Below are 20,900 nucleotides of genomic sequence, written 5' to 3'. Positions count from 1 at the left end.
CTCTTGATATTCCGGCGTAGTAAAATTAGTCATCACACCCAGACCGTACTGATCTTCCACGGGTGTCTTGATGCATTAAAAAATTACATACCCAGTCAATCTCATCCAATTAAGAATATTCATTAATTGGCACATCACAATGCAACACAAATGCTCACAAGTTCATAGAAACATAAAGCCGCCGATGAACACTCTCCCCGCAAATAACCATCCAGGTCCGGGCCATGAGCTGTTCAACGACTCCCTTATCACTCCTCCCGCAAATAACCTAAAAAGGCCCAGGCCATGAGATATAGAGGCCTTTTACAACCAAATGCATCCCAGACCGCAGCCTGCGTCGTTTGGAGGTGCTGAGAGTAACCACTGCTCAGACTTCTTAATACTCCCCTCGTAAAATAACCATGCAGGTCCGGGCCATGAGTAACAACAACAATACTCACTCCGTAAATAACCACAAGGATCCGGGCCATGAGTAAAAACAACACTTTTCAATCATTCAATACTCCCCCCGCAAATAACCACAAGGGTCCGGGCCATCAGTATGAATAACCATTCTCAAACATCTTTTCTCACTACTCCACCCGGGAGTAAAATCACCAATCATCGAAACTAGTATTAAAACGCAGTCAAACAATTCAAATCGGCACCAAGACAGGTTCAAAACAGATACAATCCATTTCAAATAAATTTCAAACAAAGCTTCAAACAATACTTTCTCAAACAAAGTTCAAAAGTATCTAACTATAGAACAACTAGAGAGTTCATTAAGGGTTTTGTTCGGACAACCGAACTTTGAGGACGATTGGCTTGCCCTTCTGTATCACGGTGATGGTTCGTCGGTTCCAAACTTGGAGAGTCGCATCATTCTTGTCATGCCAAGGCATGCCTAATAGAACGCCACCATTACCCAACTTCATACTGTGAAAATGGGCTTTTCCATGATAATCTTGGATAGTCACTGGAAGAGCACCAATGAGTGGTACCACTTTCTGAGTTTGCCCTGTGGCTAGCTCAGCTTCAATTTCTCCACCCTTTGCATCATAATCAAAGTGCATCTAATTAAAGAATTGTGGATGGATAAAGTTCTCTGTAGCTCCTTGGTCAAAGAAAATTAGGGCTTTCAAACCGTTGACTTTGCCATATGCTCATTTGGTTGGAGATGGTCCTGGGTTTCTGTGGACTGTCGACACGGGAGTCAGCTTCGCAGGTCTGTCAGTGCATTGGGGACAACCAAAATAGTTAGGTACTGCAGACTTTGCCATATGCTCGTTTGGCTGGAGATGGTCCTGGGTTTCTATGGACTGTTGACTTTGCCATATGCTCGTTTGGCTGGAGATGGTACTGGGTTTCTGTGGACCGTCGACGCGGGAGTCAGCTCCGCAGGTCTATCAGTGCGTTGGGGACAACCAAAATAGTTAGGTACTGCAGACTCTGTACCTTCTCCGGGAAGCATGCCAGAGAATAAGCCCATGGCCTCATATTTAAGGCCCTAGGCCCCAAAAACAGTTTACATGAAAAGCCTTCAAAACTCAAAAGCTTCTAGTCCAAAAGCAGTGCCAAAAAGCTGCCAACGCGTTTTGCGGAATTCCGTACAACTGCCACGTCATCAATCAGTGCAAAACACGGAGTGGTCGTACAATTGCCATGTCATCAATTGTTGCGTGTATGTCTCTGTGAGTCCTCCTTTATTTCTTAGGGTTTAGGCCCCTCGGCCGGCATCTGTAAGTTGGCTCCATTTGTCAGGGCTTTGACACGTCAGCAGTTTGTGACACATGTCTACAACTCTCTTCGCCTGACAGGCTTCTCCCTTCATTCAATGGCAAAAAGCCCCTATACAATGCAAAAAGGGGACCCTTATAGGGATTCTTTTACAACTTTGGCAGGTTTTCCCTCATTGGACACATGTTCGAGTTCATTCAGTTTATTTTTGAGATATTTGCATGGTGATATTTTTCTTTGGGCGGTGCTGCCCTGTGTCAACTTTCTTCCTCCTCTCTCTTTGAGACTGCATGGGAACCCGTGTCATGTGCACATCTAACCCTATGTGCATGTGGACAAGCTAACCTACTTCTAGGGTTTAGGTAGCCTAGGAAGTGTTCTGGCACCTTTGCGAGCCTGTACGCAAGACGTGCATGTCCAGGAACTTAAAGTAGTTGCATACCCTCTGATTGCACAACCCATTCAGCCCATAGCCTTGGAGATCCACCCATTTCCCGCACCATATTTGTAACGAGACACGGGAGTACAACAACTGAATAACAAAAATATGCAAGTACACAGAGTAGACGTAGGAAACCAGATATGTATTGATATCAATTCACTGGTCCATGAAGAGTGTAGCTCGTGTCAACCTCCCGACCACCCCGAGCTATCCCATTCTCAATCTCATTCTCAATCTTGTGCACAGTTCTCAATCGCACTCTCACTCTCAATCACAATCTCACTCTCAGTTCTCAATCACACTCTCACTCTCACTCTCAATCGCACTCTCAGTTCTCAATCACACTCTCACTCTCAATCACAATCTCAAGGCGCCATCACAGTAGAATAGCCTCCTTCTGAATACGGGTTGTCTGGTTGTCTTCTTCACGCCAAAAAGTGGCTATTTTCGACCTTCCTCCAATCTTTAGCAAAGCGGCCCAAAAATAAGCTCGGAAAGAGGCGTCCTGCACTCAAACGCATAAGAACCACAAAAACGAAACCCACATACGTGAGTTAGCAAATTTAGGAACTCCTTAAGTCCACAATTTTCGACCATTTTCAGCAAGCCGTAACCGGGGCCGTTTCATATGAATTTGTTCATCTCGTCAAGCTCTTCAAAAGTCGTGTGATACGAAAAATCCATATCCTACTCAGTTTGGCCGAAAATTTACTTGCAAGTCAACAATTTCTTCAAAAACAACTTAAAACAACATTTTCTCACTTTTTCTCTAATCTACGGGTTAAAACGGGCATCAAAATGAAAGAATCTAAAAAAACTCAAAAAAAAAAAATTACTTAGAAGTTAAAAAAAACCAATATATTACTTTAAAGTTAAAACAAGAAACCTAGAAACTTGAAACTTGAAAGACATGTCAATGATCATATTCTACATAACTTCACAATTTGTATGATAAAAATCCTTAACCTTCAAACTAAAGTCTACCAATGACCACTTTGTACTCTAAAAGTATCCAATGTTCAAACCAAGACTCCATAGATATTTTCTTCAAAGACACTTTTCAATGTCATGAAAAGACAATCATACATGATACTACTCAATGCCAAAAAACTAAGCTAAAGGTGACTGAGTCATAAGCGAAGACTCAAGAGCCATAACATGTCTAGACTCCAAATCCATAAATCACTGCAATACAAAAAGATAGGGTTCATAAACATAAAGATGAGCATTCCATTGAGCCAAGCCCAATATAGTCATCTAGTGGAACTATCGATGCTCAAGAATCTGAGCCTTGAGAATCCTCCTCAGTCTCCTCCTCCTCCTCTTCCTCCTGGCTCTCCTCACTAGATGCAGAGCGCCTAATTTTTATGCAGAGGCATCGAACGAAAAAGGCTAGAATTGGGTTCGTTGGAACGTTTTTTTTTTTTGGGATTTTTTTAACTTGCAAGAAACGGAGTTTCTCCCGCACCGAAATGGCCAAGAAATGGCGTTTCGTTTCTTGAGGCAAGAAACGGAGTTTCGTGTTACTATGTCGAGAGGTGTCCCGGGTCAAAATTTGAAACTTCACAAAAACGATTAGAATGAAGTCCTGTACTATGGAAAAACGTTGGAATGAACAAACTTTACTCCAAACAAAAATATATATCAAAACTTTGCAAAATAAGTCCTATTATAATATCCTCGTCGAAAATCAGCCCATCGTCGTCAAATTAGTTAGCGTTTTCAGATTTCAACCACCAACAATTTTGTATAGCATTGTCGTCGTCACCGTCATCATCGTCGTTGCCACCATCGGCGCAATTGCAGAATTCAGCCCTAGACCGGTTTGGGACCCTATCTGCTGTCGTCTCTTCTTTCTCTCTCTCTCATACTCTCATGCATTTTGCACTCACAGTTTCCAATTCTCTTTGTTTTGGTCATTGTACATTCTCTCTCTAAGCAAGGAAGGCTCTCCCTTCCTCTAAGTAAAAGGAACCTTGAGCTCTCTTTGAGCACTCATCTTGAGTCTACACCATCATTCACTTCCACTGCACATTACATTGGTATCAGAGCTCTTTGGTAGTGTTCGATATCATCATGCAAGGAAAGAAGCACAAAGAACCACAATAAAAAAACATTTGCTGCTTGTGGTAGCATGTAACCCAAGACCACTTGGACGTGTCGATCCCTAATCTGTGTTTTTGAAGAGTGGCAGGTAAACTCAAAAAAGACGGGCTTGTCCAGCTTCCCCTCGTTCCTCTTTTTCACTCATTGAGAGTGGACCTTGTACTTAGCGGCATGCCAATCGGCGTGAGGTGGGAAAAAAGCAACCTTGGTGTGAGTGCAAGGCCGCCAAGGGGTGCACCCACAGGAAGGAGTTGAGCTTGGGTAAGAGAAAAGCCTAGATTGCAAGCCAAGAACCTCACGAACCTGAAGAACTCAAGAGCGTCAAGAACCCAAGAATCCCAACAACTTAGTGCATGGTCATCACCCGAAGCCGAATGATTTGCGTGAAGGTGATGAGAGTGGAGTTGGAGCAGACAAAGCTTCTACACCAGGAGGATTGTTCCCCGATCCTCCCCCATCTCCATTTACGCCACGAATTTCACAAAACCCTATGGAGGCTTTGGTCAAGTCGATGATGTAAATGATGCTATAAGAGGCGCAACGTGCCACATTGGAAGAAAGAAGGGCGGGTATGGAGCTTGAGCGTGAGCAAGCACACCTAGCGGCCGAAGAAAGAAGGGAAACTATGGAGCTTGAGTGTGAGCAATCACGCGAGGCTCAACGCATAGTGGCCGAAGAGAAGTGGGACCAACGCCTCTTGGAATTGATCCTACACTTACTCACCCTGAAGACCGGCCACTCAAGGATACCGGTGAATCATCTTGTAGCACAGGTAGAGGCGACAACTCCAACAATCTAGTCACTAAGAAGTTGACATTCAATAAGTATGATGGTAAGATGGATGCTTCTGTGATTCATTCTTGGTTGCATCAATTTAATGCTTCCTTTGCGAATAACAAGAAAACAAGCGATAGTAAAGTTTTGACTACTGCCATGTATCTAGCGGAAGCTTGGTAAGAGTCACAATTGGCAGAGCACCTTGAGAATGCCGTGGATGGCATGCCTCTCTCTCTTAGATGGGCGGACTTCCAAGAAAAACTCAAGGCGCACTTCATGCCGCCATATTACCTTGATCGGTTTAAAGAAGATTGGTGTGGCCTTAAGCAAAATGGCACTCGTGTCATGTCTTATTCTAACCGTAATTTGCAAATAGGCGTTCACTTGTGCGAGTTAGATGACGAAGGCAAAGAGGCTTTCCTTTTTGGGTTAGACGACTACATCAAGTTTGATGTACAAGTCTTCAATCCTACGGACTACAATGACGCTGTTCAAATCACTCTAGCGCAAGAAATGAAGCACAACAAGGGTAAGTCGAAGGTGAACAAGTCAAGTACCCTCAAGACCAACATAATTGTAAGAACGATAAGAAAAATGGTAAGCATAACGGTAATTCTTCTTCTACACCTAGAGCACAAAACTCTCTTAATGATAATAAAGAAAAGGCTAAAACTCAGAACACCCCTAAGTTGACGCCTGATAAAAAATTTTCTCAAGGAATCTTAGGAGGTTGGTTAACTTTTGAAGAATGAACCAAATATGCAAAAGAAGGCGGATGTTTTGAATGTCATACTAAAGGTCACATAAAACGAGTTTTTCCTAAGAAAGCACCTAAAGAAATCCACAAAAGAACCCATAGAATCCACATCATCTGTTAATGCCCTCAGTTAGAACACTAATGTGTCCCAAGCTTCTCATGATCATGTAGATAAGTCTCTCATGCAGTGTTATGGTCATGTGAATAATAAACACATTGTGATCTTGTTTGATTCGGGTAGTATGCATGATGTGATTAGTGACTCTTTCGTGAAGAGTGTATTTTTAGAAGCTTCCCCATAAGATGCTCACATGCTATATACTCATGCTTTGGGGGACATCAAACAACAAGTTTTGTCTCCTATCACTCGACGACAAGAGCTAGGAGATGACATTAAAAGTGCTACTTTTCTTCTTGATTCTACTAAGTTAAACATGAGCTTGATGTTGCCGATACTAATGCTTATGGGACATTAAAAGATGTATATTAAAAGAAAAGGTCCCACTATTAGATGCCTTGAAGCACCTTGCATACAAGGAGATGCAACTGGTAAAAGATCATCGTCACGTTCTGTCTTTGGCTAAAAAGACAGAATGGTATTTTGAAGAAAAGCCTTTTTGTTGTGGGATAACTGAGTGTATTCATCTTACTGAACCATGTAAACATGAAAATTTTGAATTCCGCACGTAGTACCCTAGACCATATTTATAGCATTAACGCAAAGATGTCAACTTTACAAAAAGATGCAAGTTTATTTGGTCTTTAATGTCCATAGCACTGAATGGACCCCAACGTGAAATGATAGATCTTCTCAACATTTGAAAGCATGACCTCGCAAAAAAAAACTAGATAATGCATTACTTTGTACAGAACTCTAACTCACTTATCATTCGCAGGAACTCCTCCATGATTATCCATGGCCAGCTTGTCTGATGTAATAAGATACATGCGCTTCTCGTGTAACAAACTTAAGACACCCCAAGTCTAGATTCTTTCCCGACACAATAGAGATTCCCTTTAAATACTTCACAATCAAAGAGTTGACATGGCCCGACGTAGTTCCATGCCAAGAGCGATTGTCCCCAAAGACGGCACCCCTTTCGGTATTTCTTTTTATATTAATCTTTGAGCAAAGTACAACTCCCGTTGAGCCTCATTAACAATTGATGAAGCAACAAGTGGGCAAGCAAAGAAAATTTGAAATCCAGCACGGGAACTTGTGCGACGGAAGAGGCAAGCATTCCTCCGTCGGACAGAGAGGGGCTCCTCCTCCTTGCTCTCAAACTCTGTGTCCAGATGCTCTGAAGAGTGAGGCCCTTGGGGCTTAGTTATTGATACAACGGATGCCAAAAGCAGAGCCCCAAAAGTAGTAAACTCAAAAGCAACTTAGGCCAAAATCTGCCATAAAAGTCACCAGCGCAAAAAGAGGAGTTTTCATACAGTTCTGCCACGTCTGCTGTCAGCACGTTTTACGATCATCCGTACGATAGTCAGCACAATTCGCGGTCGTCCGTACAATAGCCATGTCAACAGTTTCTTACGCTTTATTTTAATTTTTGGGCGTCCCTTTGGCCCTTCGACAGTTGCCCATAAGTTGGAACAACTTGATAATTGGTCATGCTGTCACATACTGATGAGTGGCAAAACGCATGATGATGACATGGCAGAACAATACGGACAATGACATGGCTGACTATACGGATTTTCAAGATTTTTGTTGACAGTGCTGACATGGCAGCCTGTACAGATTTCCGAGATTTGCACTGACGGTGCTGACGTAGCAGCCTGCACGAATTTTCCAAATTTCACTGGTGCCTTTTGCTGCCAGGTTTTTGGGAATCGGTTGTTTTTGGAACTCATTGCTTTTGAGTTTAATGCTTTTGAGGCTCTGCTTTTAGCAACCCTTTTAATCTTTATAAGTGACCCAAGGGGGCTTACTTCTTAGAGTATTTGGACACAGAGTCTGAGAGCGCTCGAGCATCCGCAGGAGTTGTACTTTGCTCAAAGATTAATATAAAAAGAAATACCAAAAGGGGCACCAGTCTTTGGGGCCAATACCTCTGGGCATGGATCTCCGCCGGGCCGTGTCGACTCTCTCTCTCTCTCTCTCTCTCTCTCTCTCTCTCTCTCTCTCTCTCTCTCTCTCTCCCCCCCCCCATTAAAGTTCAATGATTATGAAGTTTCAATTCGTGTGTTGCTATTGATTTCTCGCTTGGAGTGTCCAAGCCGGTTACACATGCCACACCATCAGTTTGTGAGTTCCCCCCCTATTGAAAGATTTGTAATCGCCCTCGATTACGCATGCAAAATAGATAGAGGCCATAAACCATTTCAGTAGACATTGACTCTAAGTACCGACGCACTAGACACGACACATCTAGTACTTTGTACTCAGATGAAAGTCACATCACTGCACATGAAATCACAGGACATCACATGAAATATCAATCACATAAAAATTCATTCTAAATCTCAAGCCATGACTGCAAGCAACGTATTTAGTAACCGTATCTAGATCCATCCCGGAACTCATTTATGTCAGATTAACTAATCCTTATTGCGATCACGTCTATAGAGATTTATAAGATCGAAATGTTGCAATCATTTCTTCTTTGAGTTCCTGCACTCAAACAAGTCAGATGAGAGAGTACAAATCGTTCATATTCAATTTTGGGAATTCCATTTCATAAAGTCATAAAGCAGAATACTGTTAACACAGCAGTATCCCTGAAACCCAAAGGGATACTAGTGACTCTATTCAATCCAGGTAATCTTTGACAAAGGAGCGGAGTGACTCTCCTCTTGTGCAATCCCTCTACACCAGATTCAACCTTGCTGATCTGCGGGATCTCTACGAGTAGACGTAGCTAAACCGAATGCTTCAAGGTAAAGTTTCAAAATCTAAGGAGTATTTTCTAGGTCCTCCTTCTCCATCCACTTTGCATCTAATACGGGATAGTTCTTGAATTTAACTATAGAACCACCGAATCACTTTACTTTTCACTTTTCTTTCCTTGTATGCCAAAAGTTGTTCAGAAAGGAGTATCTCCTCGCTCTGTTCCACTTCGGGTTCCTCATCTGACTCCCGATCAATTAGCACCTTTAAAAGGTTTCAAGAGACTCACATGAAATGCATTGTGAATTTTCCAAGAATCTGGTAGCTTAAGTCGAAAGGAGATGTCATTTATCTTTTCTTTAATCTGGAAAGATCCATAATACCTCATGCTAAGCTTTGCAAAAAGCCGTCCCTTTCCCTTTTGTTTCGTTAGGCAGCACCCAATCATCTTCCTTTAATTTCAAATCGCATCGATGTCGATCTGTTGCCTTCTTATGTCTTACTTGAGACTTCTCTAAAGCCTCGTGGACCTTGGCAAAAGCAGTGTCCAAGTTCCTCGTGTACTGGTCGGCTTCAAAAATCTTGTCTTTAGTGTTGAGAAAGGGTGGAACCTTCTGAGCACCTTCAAATGGTGCTTCCCTATCGAAGAGTGAACCATGTTATTGTAGGCAAATTTCACCAAAGACAAAAAGAATTCCCATTGAGTCTTCTGATAAGAGATGTAAGACTTCAACAAATAAAAAACAACTGAATTTGCGATCTCAGATTGCCCATCTGTATGCAGGTGAAAAGATGACGAGAACTGCAATCGCGTGCCAATGTTCTCCCTAATAGCCCTCCAGAACAAACTCGTGAATTGGGGATCTCTGTCGGAGACGATTGTCTTAGGCATGCCATGTAGTCGAAATATCTGTGCAATGAACAGTCTCGCTGGTCCGGCTTGACTGTTTTCTTCACTGGAATGAAGTGAGCTTGCTTGCTAAATCTGTCGATGACAGTCCAAATTCCATCGTGCCCACTCTATGTCTTTGGGAGATCAAAGATGAAATCCATTGCAATATTTTCCCAGGGCGGGTGGGAATGGGTAAAGGTTGTAGTAATCCTTGTGCCTTATGCATGTCAAAACTGGACCTTTTGACATACTAAACAATTGCGAAGAAAGTCGTCCCAATCCTTCTTGAGTCTTGGCCAAAAGAAATAACCCTCCACCCTCTTCAAGGTGGTGTCGATACCGCGGTGACTCATAAATGGTGGACAGTGGCACTCTGTCAAAGCCTTTTCCCTCAAAGGTTGTGAAACACACAACGTTGTTTTCTTCATCAAGAAGCCATCTCGTATGGAATATTCTGGCACTATCTCCCCATTCTGTATCCGAGTAAAAACATCGGTAAAGTCTAGATCAATGGCATACTAGTCAACCATATCCTCAAAGCTTCTGTGATGTATCGTGGAAATAGCCAAAATGAGGAGCTTCCGAGACAATGCATTTGCCACTGAGTTTTTCTGTCCCTAAACATGGATCATCTGGAAGTGAAACTGTGACAAGATGTTAGCCCACCACAGCTGCTTTTCCGAAAGCTACTTCTGTGACAGAAAGTAGCATAGACTCTGATGATCGATAAAGACCGTGAAATGTCGCCACTGTGTAAGAGCATGGATCATTACCAATAGCTCTTTCTCATAAATCTGTGCTACCAATTTTGGCCTTGAAAACGTTCTACCTTCATAAGCAATGGCATGGCCTTCTTGCATCAAGATCGCTCCTAGACTACGACCACAAGCATCACAATAAACTTCAAATGGCTTTTGCAAGTCTGGCAAAGGTCCAATAGTGAATTTTTCCTTAAGTGTCTAAAAAGTAGTCACCTCTGTCGGTCCCCACGAAAAAGGGACTCCTTTCTAAGTCAATAAGTGCAAAGGCGACGCTATCTCTGTTAACTTACGAATGAACCGCCGATAGTAAGAACACAAACCCAAGCATTGAAAGTGGTCCAACTAATTATCGTCGTCTGAATACATTACCTCCAAAATGCTCCCCGTTTCGCGTGACTGGAAACTGATTGGGGGCTCAATATCTAACCAAATCCGTTTGTTGCGAGCGCGCGCGCACACACACAGAGAGAAGGGGGGAACAAAAAGAGAAGTTTTTAAAATCTATCAGACCTCAAAGAGAGGAGCTCAGAAGGCCGAGAAAGGCCTCTTTAGAGAAGTTTTTAAAATCTATCAGACCTCAAAGAGAGGAGCTCAGAAGGCCGAGAAAGGCCTCTCTAGAGAAGTTTTTAAAATCTATCAGACCTCAAAGAGAGGACGCGCGTCTCCCACTCCCTCCACGCAGCTCCTCAGGCAGGTGTTTGTCAGGTTGCACTGACCTAGTTACGTTGCAGAACATTAGGTCATACGTCAGTGTTTGCTATTAATTTGTTAGCGAGGCAACAACGGCTGACGTTGTTGATCTCTAATTGTATAGTATCATGCTTGTTACTATTTCCACATTCCAACTCTTGCCCTAGGGTAAAGGAGCCAGTTTAGAGGTGGGCGAGCAACTCCGACAGCTATATTTTGGAATGAGGATGTGCTTTCCAAAGCCTTGCGCAACATCTATCTCCAATAGAGACGCCATCTCAAGCGGCTGTCGAACAACACAGAGCCGATTATAGAAGTGCGGGGCGCTTGTTCATTTTAGGGTGTTGCTTTTTTATTTTGTCTTTGGTGAGCATATTGTGCTATCAACGTTTTCTATAGCGCCACGTATCTTCAAGAATCAAGTCTAGGTCATGGCGATGACCTGCCCTAGCATTGAGGAGAAGGATGGCGTGACTGGATGTGACTTTCGTGTCATCAATAGCCAAAATGCATGCCATTGTATGGTAAGAGGCAACCATGAGGGCGTAAATTTTTTTACACAGTTGACTGTTGTGAATTGTTTCTATTTTATTGTAGGTTTGCAAGTTTAAAAAGGAAAAATTTGAATTCTTCTCATACTAGTCTCAATATCTACTCATGTATTGCTACCAACATCGTTCGTTCCTTAAATGAACGCTTTTCTATTAAGGTCCTTACATGAATGTAACATACTTTTTGTAGGATAGAGCACTCGAGAAGACACTTAAGAAGACGACAAAAGAAGCCATAGCTTTTAAGCTTATGAGAGAGCAAGCGTAGACCTCATGTATTAGGCCACTAGCTGATTTTTTAAAGGAGCTGCAATGGACTGCTTCGAAAGAATCGTTTCATTTCAAGAAAGAATGCGAGGACTCGAAAGCATTGGATATTGTTTTAGTCCTAGGCCATTGTGCAGAACAGAAATTGAGCTCAAAGACACTAATGATAAAGATATCTGTCAAGATGAAGTTGAACGTGTTTAAAATTAAGTCCAATGTGAAACTTTGATAATATCCATTGGTTCTATTTTTGACATCTTTTTGGGTAGTTTGACATGTATTGTGCAAGTATATGCGAGCCGTAAAGCTAAAAGATTTTGAGGGGACAAGTTATAATCAATATCAATATAAACTCAAGGCATTATTACTCTTGACACGGTTTTGAACGCTTATATGATAGTTGATTTATCACTATTAACGGCTTTCGTACTAAACTAACCATAGAAAATGTTTATTAAATAGAGGTTATCTCATACTTTGGATAGAAACCCTTTTGCTTAACCGTTGATTTACATAAAAATGAAGGCAAAGCTTCAACTAGAAAAAAAATTCACTAGTTTTCTATGTAAGCGGTGCATTTATTAGCGTGTAAAAATTTTCAACTTAAAAATGAAAAATTTTCGATATCAAAAGTAGAATTCATTTAAACTCAAGACTAATAATCCTCTCGAATAGAAGTGAAAATATTGATCATTATGAGATGAGTGAAAAATATTGCACTAGCAATATGAAATGTAGAATGAAAAAATTTCCCGAGGTGTTAATTTTTACCTGCTAATTTGTGATACAATCTTTAAGAGAAGGATTAGAAAAAAATCCATTGAGAACTTTACATGGCCTTGAGTTTCGTAACATGTCTGTTTTCTCACTCCATAGGACCAAAAATATTATGTGTTCAACAATTTTTTCTCTTATGGATTGAAGAAGAATAATAATAATTAGGGGCTTGAGCATTTTTAATGTCATCACCTTATTTCACAAGAGATTTATTCTTTGATGCATGGATTAAAAAAAAGGGAAAATTACCAAAATACCCCTCTAATTTGAGGAAATTCCCAAAATACCCTTGTATCTATTTTGGTTGGAATGTTCAAGATTTTCTAATCTTCATTCGTTTTTGACAATTGAGATCCGTTTTTGAGTGCTCAGCATGTAATTTGTCACCAGTTACCATCGCAAAAAAGGCAATTATGTCTAAAAATAATGAAGCAATTCATCTCCAAAGCCTACGTAACCAACTCAAATTGTAGTTTTAGCATCTTGTACGATAGACAATCACTCTTCTTGTGAAGACCTACATAAAAATTTATTTTTCGAGAAATGTAGTCTCACAACCAGGGGTATTTTGGGAATTTTGGAAAATTTGAAGGGCATTTCGGGAATTTATGACAAAATATCGGGGGCATTTTGGGAATTTTTGAAATTTGAGGGGTATTTTGGTAATTTCCCCTAAAAAAAATAACCATAAGGTGCAAAAGAGTGAAATCGTCTCACTGGTACCCTCCAGCGTGTGCATGAATGAAACCTACGCACGGCATACAGTCCTATGGGGTGATTATTATTGAGAAAGGATAGAGAACCCTCCTCCAAAGCCTTTGATCCCTCCTCCTTGGACGGGTCAAATCAAATATTGATAATGCTCCAGTGAATACCCTCGCCGGATGGGCAACGTTGCAAGTGTAAGGCGTCGAGCTGTGATCCATTGCTGAGATCGTAGGTTTGGATGTCCTTGAAGCCGTCCAACTTCTTCAGGCGTGGACAGTTTCTGAGCTTCAGGCGCTCAAGCCCCTGCAGCTCGCCGGAATTTGCAATCTCCTCCAATTCACGACAACGAGATACCGTGAGAGACTTCATGTTGATAAGAGGGCTGAGACACCCCAGATCTAATATTCTCCCTGCATCAACTGATTCCACCATGAGCTCTTTGAGTTGGGTGAGGCCTTTCCACTGCTCACAGCTTGTACTGAACAGCCACTTGCCTCCCACAACTCGCATCGTGTGGAGATTGGGCGGCGCAAACAGGGTAACAACAGCAACTGCGTCTGGAGTGGCCTCTATTTCCCTCAGATGAACACAGTTCTTCAAACTTGGGAAGCTCCGCATGTGCTCGCAGTGCCTGATGGCGAGTTTCTTGAGAGTACTGCTCACATTATATTGGCCCCCCACCTGTTCCATTGAGCTATTCATATCCAGCGCCAAGCTCTCTAAGCGCGTCAGCCCACTTAGATCCGGCATTTTCCTCAGAGCCTTACAGTGATAAACTTGTACATCCTTGAGAGTGGAACTCAAACATCCCACTTCCTCTAGCAAATCATTACTTGACAGCACCAGCTTCTCTAAGCGCGTCAGCCCACTCAGATCAGACAATCTCTAATTTAGAGCCGGAAACATAAAGACACCCATCATTCTAATAGTAGAGCTGAGGCCGCCCAACTCTTCCATCCAAAATTCATGAAGCTGCAGCCTCTCAAGGTGAGCGAGACCACTGAGGTCAGGTATTTTCTTCAATCCACCATCTATAACTAATACCCTAAGAGTAGAACTAAGAACCCCTTGCACCTCCAAAAAGCCATTATTAGACAGCTCCAACACCTCTAAGCGGGTGCAACCACTGAGATTAGGTGTGCTCTTGAGAGCATAACACCCACTTATCCGTATAAATTTAAGAGCCGCCGGACCGAAACCTCCCACCCCTTCCATTGTTTTATTTTCATCCAACACCAACTCTCCTAAGCAAGCCAGCCTACTAAGATCAGGCATTCTCTTCAGCCATTCACAACGTGCAACATGAAGAGCCTTCAGCTGAGGCAAGGCACTCAAACCATCCAGATTCTCCAGGCAGTTGCAGTCCCAAACTTAGAGACTTTGAAGGTTCTTCAGAGAGTCCAGCCCCTCAATTCTTTCAAGATCGAAGAACCATTCCACGTGCATCACTTGAAGCTGGATTAGGGCATTCAGATTAAAGACCTTCATGGGCGATGATTTATGCAAGTCCTGAAATGTGCCTCCAGCTTTTACGTGCGATATGAGATCAAACCCTAGCAGCCTTGAATTAGCTGCAGACCAACCCCGTATTCTCCTCAGGGTCACACCTTTTAGATACAAAACACACAAGGATGACAGGCGACACATATCAATCCCTCTGAGGAAATCTACGCCAGCAACATGTAAAACTTGAAGCTTTCGACACGCATAAAACCGTGTCATGTTCATTTCTTCCAGCGCACCTGGACCCAAAATTCCCATGTGCTTATGCTTTCACCGTGTCCATCTAGTGTCTCGAGTTGCACGAGACCGTCCAGAGCCAGCTCATAAATCTGTCATCAGAGTTACCCAACACATATTAGTACCTAATTTGTCAGCAGATTATACGATTCTATTTGATCTAAACGTGCCCGATTCTTACCAGCGTCGTGATCACGGTCTCGGGAAACTGTGACGCTCCAGTTTCTGGGCGCGTCGGGGAGGGGGCCCGGCGGGGATTTATACCCGCGCGCGGCGGAGGGGACTTATGTCTTCAAGGGCCCGGCGGGGATTTATACCCGCACGCGGCGGAGGGGACTTCTGTCTTCAAGGGGTCCTGGCGCGGACGGCACCGGCTCAGGAGGGCCCGGCTCGGACGGGACCGGCTCGGGCGTGGTTGCGTTCCATGGGTCGACGGCCGTTTGCATTTCGCGGGTCTTCGCGGGTCTTGCGTTCCGGGTCCCTAGCCCCACGTAGCCTCAGGCTCCGCCGCACCGCCGACGGGTCATAGCGTGCCCCGGGGAACCTTGCGTGGAGTCCCCACGGTGCGCGAGTGCGTGGAGTGAGGCTACAGTGTCTAGGTGGGGGGTCCCCTCCCGTGGCCGGTCTTCGGGAGGCTCATACCCCTTATATACACCCCCGTTTGAAGAGAGTTCGACGACCGCGTCGAACGTGGGAAAAGAGTGCTCGGCTATGCATGAGGCCGTGGGGACAAAGGGGTGCATATAAGTGCAAGTGATCAAAAACTGTTCCCAAATGCAAGTAAGTAGGCATGCTTTGTTTTTGTACTTTTGAGAATAAAGTGAGTGTGTGTACTTTGGGGTTTTGGCAGAAAGCTGAAAATGTATGCTTTGAACACCCAAGTAGAATTCCCCGTACTTGAGCGTTCCCCGAATAGGTAACCCGATGTGCGCGGAGCCACCTGCTGCGTTGGCCCGCGCGGAGGCTTCTTGAAAGCCGAATCTGAAGTAGCGTTCCGTCGCAATGCAGCACTTGCGAGTTGGTCCCTGTTTGGACGTCGTTTGGAGGGCATAGCTCGGGGCCCTGTGGTCTCTTTTGTAGACTTGAATGGGTCTTCAGCTCAGAATGGGCCACAAAAGTGGCCGCGGCGCGACGAACACCGTTGGCTTGGTTCGTCGCGTTTTTGGAGTTTCTCTGTTTTTGATATAAAGAGCCCTGTCTGGCTCGCATCTGCCTTTTCTTCATGTGGAGAGCCCTGTCTGGCTCGCATCTTTGCTTTTTGTGTTTGGAGGTGCCCGGCTCGGATCAGGGCCGGCGCGGGTCACGGGTGACGGCCCGTTGTTTGGACGCGTCACGAAGAGCCCTGTCTGGCTCGCATCTTTCCTTTTTCTCATGGAGGTGCCCGGCTCGGATCGGGGTCGGCGCGGGTCACGGGTGACGGCCCGGTGTTCAGGGAACGCGTCACGGGGCGGAGGGCGTGTGGTTGCTTTCTGGAGCTCTCTTCACCAAGATTTTGACGACCCGGGCCATTGCGGTTGGAGTCGTCGTGAGGATCGTGCGCGTCGGGCACGTCGGTCTTCGGCTCGTTTCCAGGAGCTCGTTCTGGAGCTCTGATACCAAGTGTGACGCCCCAATTTCTGGGCGCGTCGGGGAGGGGGCCCGGCGGGGATTTATACCCGCGCGCGCGGAGGGGACTTCTGTCTTCAAGGGGTCCTGGCGCGGACGGCACCGGCTCAGGAGGGCCCGGCTCGGGTCAAGTTGCCTTCATGGGGGGCCCGGCTCGGACGGGACCGGCTCGGGCGTGGTTGCGTTCCATGGGTCGACGGCCGTTTGCGTTTCGCGGGTCTTCGCGGGTCTTGCGTTCCGGGTCCCTAGCCCCACGTAGCCTCAGGCTCCGCCGCACCGCCGACGGGTCATAGCGTGCCCCGGGGAACCTTGCGTGGAGTCCCCACGGTGCGCGAGTGCGTGGAGTGAGGCTACAGTGTCTAGGTGGGGGGTCCCCTCCCGTGGCCGGTCTTCGGGAGGCTCATACCCCTTATAGAAACTTATCCTTGTAGAGGACGCTTAACCATTGGTGAGCTTTGGCAAACGTGACTCGACCGTGCGCATCGGGCATCAAAACTGCAATATCAAGGAATATGAGTTTCCTGTCCTCAGGGATGATGTCATAGCTGAGTCTGATCGCATTCTCAACTGGTCCCAGATCTTCCTTTCTGATCTGTTGAAGAATGCGAGGCAAGAAGTCCTCATTCTGCTTGGAGTCCCCAGGCATGCACCCTTTCCTCACACGCCCGCCAAGTACCTTCAAGACTACGGATGGTAGTTGCCAGCAAACACGAATCGCTTCGTGATGCGGTCCACCTGATCTCTGCAGTTTTCTAGGGATTTAATGTCATCCCCTCCAAAGGCCTCTTGAAAGATTTGAAAAGCTTCGTCGCGCTCAAGAGCAGGTAATGGACGTACACATGCATTTTTGTGACCCCGCGGTACTAAGTCCTTGAGAACTTGCTCACTCCGGCTCGTCAGAAGAATCTTACTGTTGGCGCTAAGGCCCGCCCCCAAGATTCTCCGAGCGACTTCTTTAGAGCTATCCCAGATATTGTCAATAGCGAGAAACACATCGTGCTGGCTCAAATGTTTCATCATCAGTTGAATGACCTGGAAGGAAAACAATGAGAACAACCCGAAAACAAGCATCCTCAGAGACATCCATAACGAGGTTTGCTTTTATATTCGTACACCCGTGCTGGAGAGGCACACTATAGCTAGCTAGGAATGGCTGGGGGCAAGAAGAGGGACTGCTGGCTCCCCTGCTCTTAGCTGCATTACATTGTGCCTCTCCTGCAGGAGAAGTTGTGGAAACAAACTGGGACATTAATACTGAAAATTTGCTTAAAACTCTTGTGATTTTTGCATATGTATTAACTACCTCACCTGGTCAAAATTGTCTGCTTTATTCAAGAGGAGCTCATGGCTCAATTTGGTGAGTTCCTTGAGGACCTTCTTGCACACATGCACGATCTGTGGCATGTCCTTACCATCGGTGGGAAACTGGAGGTGATGGCATCGCCCAGGATACTCTGCACTGTAAAAGTTGACCATGATTTTGCACATGGTTGTCTTTCCTAACCCACCTACTCCATGCAGCCCCATTAAGCATGCTTCCTCACATTGCCTCGAGTTGTCAAATTGCCCTGATACCTCCTAAAGATTTTAAAAAAAAAACGATGGTGGGATAGGATCCAAGAGCAGGCCAGCCAGAAAGCAACAAATGGTGCAGATAAGGAAGCACATTGATGGTGGCACTAATTTTACTAGCGATATGTGTGTGAAGTATGCTTATAAAAATGATAAAGAATTGTGTGTTTGCACACGCAAAGAAGAGGGAGTACAGATCCAGCATGCATTGGGGGGGGGGGACGGTACTGCTGGGCCCATGTACGGGGCCCATTTCCCCTCCCTAACAGCATTGAGCTGCATTTTCCTGTGCAGACGCTCATGATGATGACATGATTAGCAATGTGGGAATTATAGCCAGAACTTATGTGCATGATGTTGTCATGATTAACCATTCAAGAAAGAGATACCATGGAGGCACAGCATCAACAAACAAGGGAATCTGTATGGAAAAAACTTCATGATGGGAGTACCTTCGCTAGACGGTAAAGCCCTTTAATTGGGGAGAGATCCTCAGGAAGGGGGCTTGGCAGCACTTTGCAAACATTGTGCACCACTCTATTAATATACAAGGCTTCGCTAGTGTCCTGGGTAAAGATCTCGCCATTGAAAGCGTTGAGGGCCCTCAAAGCTTCTCCCCACTTGACAACAACATCTGGAGCACCGGCCTTCTCCTCCCACACCTGCCGCCACCTGGAGAGGTTTTCCCGGGACTTGAGATCCGATCCGCAGGCCCAAGCTTGTAGAACAGGGGAAGCACCTTGGCCTTGGGACCCCTCTGCAGAACCAGGATCTCCAACTCTATCATTGGCCATTTGGAGGTGAGAAAGTCCTCTGATAGCACCACTATGCCAAGCTCGCAGCCCCTTGCAGCTGTAAAGATGAGATGAGGGAAGGTAGAGCCTTTGGGTAGAGTGTGCTGGTCGAAAAAGGCCGTATGGTTAGCCCTCTGGAGAGCACTGAAGAGATTCTCCACAAAAGGCTTCTGCTTCCCGGAATGACTCAGAAATATGGCTGGCACCCCATCAGACCTGCAAACACACAGTTCCGATGGATCATCGTGTATACATTGTGTCGTATTTGATCAGGGGCATGAAGTGCTACATATAAAGAAGAAGTTCCCGGGCTAGCAGGGGGTTGCATGAGCTTCCCCCAGAAGGAAGGTGCCTCAGCTAGCTGGCAGTACCTCACTAGTAATACCTGGGGACAAGGGATCTCTAGTACTCCCATGTGTTGTCTCCGAGCTTCAACGTCTGCAGCACCCTGGCTAGGTAGCTCACGATGATCTCACGATGGTAATTATGAAGGACACAAGAGATTACCCTGATGATGATGATGATGATGAGAGAGGGGGCACAAGAGATTACCCTGATGATGATGATGAGAGATGGCATTCTGATGAGGATCCGGTCGAACAGCGCATCATCTCTGGTTCAAGGATGGGCTGCTGCTGCTCACTGCCAGGGCAAACTTCAACTGCGGGATTGAATGAGGACATGTACATTATACAGACTCTCGAGGGCTTTTCTATCCGTGTGGATCCGGCGTGGTACAGTGATCGGACGGCCCGGGTGATTGAAGGTCAACGGAGGGACCTCGTCACGACTGAAGCTCTACGCACATGAGAAAGAAGAAATAGTTGAAAGCTATGCTCTGCCTTTCTAGAGCTATGCCACCATGGCACATGACCTTCTTGCCTTTGCAAAGCTGAAATTTCGTTCACGCGCCGTTGGAATCCACAGGCAAAATCCGACCCGCAGTGCTACTTTCACGGATCCGATGTTGTAGTGTAAATCCCGCTGCCAGCTCAGCACTTTCAAGACGCAGCGGTTTTTTTCTCTAGCATGTTGCGAACCCTTTCACTAGCCCGACTCGCCCATCATTCGCAACACTATATTACACTATCTTTATTGAAGCTTGAGAGATGGCATTGACGGTGGGATGGGCTCCATGTTGGTAGGCTCGTGTGTTAACCACGCTTGCGTGGGTTTGGTTGTCCAACACTCCACTTTGTAGCATTATAAAGTAAATTTGGCATCATCCACCATTGTCACGAAAATCGTGCCCATGTTCACCATCGTCGATCTCACCTCTCGAACATCATTCAAGACCCCGTGTGATATAGTGTTAAGGAGAGTTTAGAAATGACTTCAAATGATTCCACACGCAATGGTCCTATGACTATTTCTTGAGGGCCGTTCCACGCGATATGTAATTGAACGAAGCTTGGAAGATTCTCTTACGTCATATATTTGAAGTCAAACCAAGCCCCTAGCCCTTAACATATTTGGACTCGTACCAAGCCCCCAACCCTTAATTGAACCTGAAATAGGTGTTGTTCACCTTCCCTGCACTTCATTTTTCAAGCCATAGCAAAGAAATTTTGTTCAAGCTTAGTGGCTACACATTCTTCATGACATCAAGGACCTGGCTAGGAGCAGTTCTACTGCTCATCGTGCGAGTCTACTTTAAGCTCCTTTTCAGGCAAGGTGCAGCCTTTGAAAAGGAGGTTTGAGGCCTGTGAGAGAGAGAGAGAGAGAGAGAGAGAGATAAGGCCATGTAAGCCAAAGTGAGTGTATATATGTGTCCACTGCAAAGAAAGAGGGAGAGAGAGTCCAAAAGGAAACTAAGAGGACTCCCTCATAAGCTCTTTGAAGGCGCTTTTGAGGGGCACCTTAAGAGTTGGGTTGCCTCCACCTACGGGAGTTGGGTGTGTGTGTG

General features: G+C 45.1%; 2 pseudogenes across 1 annotated transcript; both read right to left on the bottom strand.

The window, feature by feature from the left end:
* Positions 1 to 14,026: 14,026 nt before the first annotated feature.
* Positions 14,027 to 19,931, bottom strand: LOC147420834 (disease resistance protein RPV1-like; annotated as a pseudogene). Its single transcript, XR_015186999.1, has 4 exons — positions 19,547 to 19,931; positions 18,653 to 19,210; positions 17,937 to 18,206; positions 14,027 to 15,115 (listed from the first exon to the last, which is right to left on the bottom strand). The product of XR_015186999.1 is annotated as a disease resistance protein RPV1-like (transcript).
* LOC147420835 (uncharacterized) lies at positions 15,124 to 17,918 on the bottom strand (annotated as a pseudogene).
* Positions 19,932 to 20,900: the final 969 nt, after the last annotated feature.

The sequence above is a fragment of the Adiantum capillus-veneris genome, chromosome 28 (genome assembly GCF_014529385.1).
Source record: "Adiantum capillus-veneris isolate H3 chromosome 28, ASM1452938v2, whole genome shotgun sequence".
Classification (NCBI taxonomy): domain Eukaryota; kingdom Viridiplantae; phylum Streptophyta; class Polypodiopsida; order Polypodiales; family Pteridaceae; genus Adiantum; species Adiantum capillus-veneris.
The sequence above is the reverse complement of the archived record's forward strand: the minus strand, read 5'-3'. Positions and strand labels throughout refer to the sequence as shown.